Genomic DNA, 6000 nt, shown 5'->3' with positions numbered 1-6000 from the left:
TTGCTGGTCCAGGGAATGCAAACTTCGGCAACACGTGTATGAATTCAGACGCTACATGCTTCTTGCGCTTGGACTTTTCACCTTTACCTCGGTATGTTTTAAATTATTCAGCCTTGACGTTCCATCACACTAAAATGCCTAATTTGGAATATCATCACATACAAGATTAGTTTGCCTGGCTGTCAAGGGTTTACTAAGTAGCCCACGTCCGCTGAGATGAGGTATGTATAAATTAGAGAGTGCGGATTTGCTTCTAAAAGGAACCTACCAGAATAATTTGTGCAATAAAGACTTTGAATAGCTAGTAGGTTTATAGAATTTCTCTAGTGTAATTAGGAGAGGCATTGTTGTGTAATGAAGAAAATTAATTAGAACTAAGTGTTTAGGGAATGTCTGGTTAGGTAACCAAAGGCATATTTGCAGCCTAATTGTTTTTTGGCAGCTGGAGGCATTTTATACCCTTTTGAGTGTTTAGTTAATGGATATTTTAACATGCCTTACTGTTTGCTTTTCCTTAAATTTAAACTACTTCCATATTAAAAAAAAAATTCATCAAAGGTTTGAACCAAGTGTATATCCCACTGGAAAAATGCCTCAGTTACCTGATTTATTTGATCATACTGTCTGCCAAATGTTAATTATTTTCAGAGGAAGTCCATATTGAGGCTAATTGGTATGCCCTCCTGTACCATATATAATTACCGAGTTCTACTGTATGCTTACAAGACACAAACACCAAAACATTTCTAATATTTTGCCAGTATTTCTTCTAACCTGCAACCAGCTCACAAATATTCTGTCTCGGGTCTTCTCTGCAACAAGGTAGAGTTTTTGAAAATACAGTACATTTTAAAATAAGATGGATTACCTATCCAGTTGGTTGGTAATTTTTTGAATATGCATAAAATTCTTAAGTCAAGCAGACATAGATTCGAATTCTAGTTGTCACTTACTGTGTGATCTTCGGAAAATTATTTAAACTATCTAAGGCTTAGTTTCATGATATGTAAATGAAGACAATAAGCCTTATAGGGTTATTGTGAAAATTAGACAAAACAGGTGTATTTTATTAAATTAAGACATTTTTGGTTTCAGATGAGAGAAATCTGACATGAAATAACTTCAAATGACATCAGAGAGGGAAATAGCTTTTGTTTAGAATAATTTTATATTTCCAAAAGAACTACAAAAATACTAGTTTCCCTATACCCTTCAGCCAGCTCCAAATACACACAATTTAGCTGTCATAAAATTATTAAAACCAGAAAATTAATACTGATGAAAATATCTTAATCTACAAACCTGATTAAAATTTTAGCAATCACCTTTTTCCAGTCCAGGAGCCCAAGTTGCCTTTAAGTTTCATACCCCCTTGGTCTCCACCAATGTGGGAAAGCTCCTCAGCTTTTTTTATTCTTGTCAGCCGAGGGGGGCTGAAGAGGGATTCGAGGCGGTGAGCTGCCCAACCGGAAAAATGCGCAAGGAGCCGCCATACCGCAAAACAAACTGCTCGAGGAGCTGACGTGGAGCAAAACAGCATTTCACGCTACCTGAACAAGATGGCGCGCGCCCGTGAGGCGCACTTGTCCTGCTTTTATCTATTTTGCCCGCACACGCGCAGTGTTCGTTTCTTTGTCCGTACTGCTTACATAATGCTACTAGCGCATGCGTACCTTTACTTTCTTTGTTCATAAGGCTTACATAACTGGCGCATGCGTAGTGTTTACACTACTGGCGCATGCGTACATTTACCTCTTACCAGGTGTAAGCTATTGTGAACTTTGGGCTGGGCCCCCATGGCCTATTCACTTAAGGCTGCCGACAATTCTCTTGACCTCAACAGGTTTGAAGAATACTAGCCATTTTGTAGAAGCCCCTCAATTTGAGTTTGTCTGATATTTTCTCATGATTTGGAGTGAGGTTATGCGTTTTGGTGAGAATACCACAGAAGTGCCCTTGTATCCTTCTTAGTGCATCATACCAGGAGCCACACGTCAGTATGTCTCACTGCTGTGATGTTAGCTTTGATCACCTGGTCCATCTGGTCTCTGCATGGTTTCTTCACTGTAGAGTTCCTAATTTTTCCTTTGGAAGTATTTTGTAAGAATACCTTGTGACTGTGAAAATACGCTTTTTTCTCATCATAATTTTGCCCACTCATTTTAGCATCCCTCAGTGATTATTGCCTACAACAATTATTACTGTGGTGTTTGGCAAATGGTTTCTATTTCCACCATGCATCTCACATTTATTAATTGGAATTTTACTGTGAGGAAGAGCTGTCCCATCTCACTGATTCATTTGTTTATTCCAGTATTTATTTACTGATATGTGGACTCAAAAATATTTATTCTATAGGATGTAATCCATTACTATCTTTTTATTTTATTTTATTGCTAAAATCGCCCCAGATTTGGCCATTGGAAGATCTTTCAAGTTGGTTCCTGTGTCTTTTTTGACATGCCCCTGGTTTGTCTGTCTGTTTGTTTGTTTAAGTCGTTTCTCACTTTCTGGCACTTTCGATAATTCCAGCTTTGGAATGAGCCAATTCTCCAAGAAAACTCAATGTCATTTCAAGTTCAAGGCAATGAAGCTGGTTTTAAGCACAGCTGAATCAATGGGTTCAACTGATGTCATTAGGAATTCAAATCTTTCAAACTTTTGGCTCTACTATTCTCAGTTTCTTTCTTAGGCAAGTGCTTAAATATTGTGGCCAAGATGGCTGCTAATGCTTACTCTTACAACCATTTTTCCTAAAGGAAAAAAAAAAACAACTCCTGATAATCATAGTAAAAGTCCAGTGGAGAGGTCATATTAGCACAACCTGGGTCATATGCCCACCTCTGATCCAATCTCGTTGCCCAGGGAATGGAGTGCTCTGCCCAGGAGTGTGTCACACGACCACAGGCAGGCAAGAGACATTAGTCCCATGAGAACCACATGGAATGGTGTTTCCTCAAGAAACAGCTTCGATAAGATCTGCATGGGCTTCTACCGTGCGTTACATCTATAAAGCTCTTCACTTAGTGAAACATATAGTGAATATACCTGTTTGGTGTTAAAACGGTAAGGTAGCAATGCAAAATAACTGATTTCCCTATAGTGGGATCCTACTAAGCTATTAAAAATAATGGAGCAGATGTAAATGCATAGCTATAAAATGACCTACAAAACATATTATCCAGTGGAAAAAAAGCAAGATACATCACAGTAGATAGGGCAAGCTTTCACCTGTATTTTAAAAAGGAGTATAATTTCATGGTCAATCTCTGCACAGGCTATCTCTGGAAGGATATCTGAATAATCGGTAGTTTGCAAATAGTGGTTGTTCCAAAAACATTAATATGTTTGTGCGGCATTTTTACATGTTTGATTCTCATCTCTTATTAGATTTCAAGATTCTTTAGGACAGAGATCATGTTCCTCTTGATAGTTCATGTGCACAGGAAATTTCACTTTGTAGATACACAATAAATAGCTGTAGATTAACATGCTTAGATTTACATACAGTAAAGCCAAGTAAAGAGAGGAGTGTAGAGACAAAGATTTGTCCAACTGAAGCTGAAAATAATGTGAGGACTTATTTGAGGAGGAACTTGAATACAACAAACTTTTCATACTCTTATTTCACATAAATAAGTGTAGTGAAAACTTGGCCAGATCCTGTGCATTCTACTGGCTGTTGAGATAAATCTAAGAGAAAAGATACCTTTCCATTCCGTCCCCAGAAAACGGGTTACTCATCATGTTTATCCTGCAACCCAGTCTTGCACACAGACATCTGCAATTATATTTGCTATTGTAAAATTAATAGCCCGTGTGGTTCCCAGAAAGGGAACTTGGAAAGGGAACTTCCTGCCGCACAGTTCATAGTTAGAAACAGCTGGCCCCATGGCCAGGGACCGTGCTGACTGCTGCCGAAGCATTTTCCATGGGTCATTGCCATTCTTGGAGCAGCGGACCTGCCCACCAGCTCTTCATGATATGATACAAACCCACAGGCAGGTGGTTGCTGCTCCACTTCATTTCTTCATTCAAAACATTTCCTGAAGATTGTATCAATGAGCTACATGTAAAGTGAAATATAAAAAAGTTCCAGAATAAAAACAAGTCCATCTAAGAACCTGTGACTGGGTACAACTTCAGAGATGGTGTCATCCTTGCCTAAGTGGACTGAAATGTTGAAAAGTCTGACAGTCTGAAAAGTCACACTGCCTGACGGTATGCAAGAGAAAATCAACTAGTAAACCCCTTTCCCCATCAACGTGAGTAAACAGCTGGTAGAGGGGAGGGTATAGCCCAGTGGTAGAGTGCATGTTAGTATGCACAAGGTCCTGGGGTCAATTCCCAGTACCTTTTTAAAAAATTAAATAATAAATAAATTTTGAAAGTTAAAAAAATCAGCTGATTTCATTTGCAAATTATGTCATTAAGGAGAGAACATTAAGGAAGAGAAAGGGTTAGCTAACACTTAAAATTTTTTCAAGGACCTACTATAGACACTAATGTTTCTGGGGGTTTTCTTCACACAAATAGTCCCATTTTACTGCTGTGGAAACTAAAGCTCAGAGAAGTCAGTTAACTTGCCCCAGGTCAAACAGCCATTGAAATGTCAGGGTCTGCATTTAGGATCTAACCTAAAGCAACAATTAGTTCCCCCAATTCTGCCGGTAGGTGAAAAGCCGGCTCAGGGGCCAGATTGCCTGGGCGTGAATCCTGACTCCATCGCTTGTCAGTGGTGAGATTTAAACATGCTTCTCATTTATCATCACTGTGTCTCCCTTACTTCCATTTGTAAAAGACACAAGAACACAAGAATAGCAACTACCCAAAAGGGCTGTTTTGAGCATGAGTGGATTTACACAAGTAAAAGGTACTCAGTAAGCAATACTGTTACTAAGTCAGCGAGAGATGCTGACTCCGGAGAAAATCAGGACAAACGTACTTTGGTGAGAAATAGAAAGGGGTGTGGATGAAGCTGTAAATCAGAGGAAGGGAGATCAAGGCAAGAGAAACAATGTGGTGGTCTCAGCCATGACCTGCGGTGGGACTTGGGGGTGGAAGTGGGAAACAACTCCCCAAGAGAGAACATGGACCCATGACGATGGATAGAACATTAATGAAGCCAGACTTGCAATCAGAGTTGTCCTGTGGCTGGGAATACCCTGAAGTTTGTTTTCCAGTGGCTTTGCTGTTGTTATTGTTCCGTATTCTTTACACAGAAAAGACATTGCTTTGTTGAAACATCTCAAAAGCAATTGTGTAAAAAGTAAAGTCTATGCAATTTGAACTCCTGGGAGAGATTTAGTCTACCTTCCTCAGCTCATACACAGGCTTCTGGAAACAAAGCACCAACTTTGATTCTTAAATGGGCATCCGTCCCCATGGTTCCATTACTGAAAGCTTCCAGCAGCAGAGAACCTAATAGTTCATGCTCCACAGCTGGGTTCTGAGCCTGGGGCATCCAATGACTTTTGAAAGAGCTTCGTGATGGGTTTGCTTCCACGGGATTTGGATCAAGATGAAAAATGAGCCCAGGGTTATTTGGAAACAGATCGTATTTAAGAGACCTTCAAACACTTCACAAATAAAACATGGTCTATGAATATTGTATAATACCCTTCTAATAACTTCCCACTCACCAGTGTTTATCACAGGAGGAGAATCAGCAACCGGTAGACCCATACTTCAAAAGTTAGGAAATGGAGGACAAAATCCAAGTGGTTCGAGACAGTTGAAATCACTTTACTCAGAGGGGAGTAGCAGTTCATAAGGGAAGGAAATTGCATTTGAATTTCCCAGCATTGTGATAAAAGTATTCTATCTAGATGATGCCTATTTTTGACAGTATCCCCAGCCTTCAGCTCCCAGTCCATCAACCCTTGTCCCCACCAACTCATTATCAGCCATCCATGGAGCCTGCATGGTTCTGTTGTCGCGGGGATGGGGTTATGCAGATCGAAGATCATCTGTCTATTTTTAATGCATAAAGTAGAAACC

Source organism: Camelus dromedarius, chromosome 27 (assembly GCF_036321535.1).
Source record: "Camelus dromedarius isolate mCamDro1 chromosome 27, mCamDro1.pat, whole genome shotgun sequence".
Taxonomy (NCBI): domain Eukaryota; kingdom Metazoa; phylum Chordata; class Mammalia; order Artiodactyla; family Camelidae; genus Camelus; species Camelus dromedarius.
The sequence above is the reverse complement of the archived record's forward strand: the minus strand, read 5'-3'. Positions refer to the sequence as shown.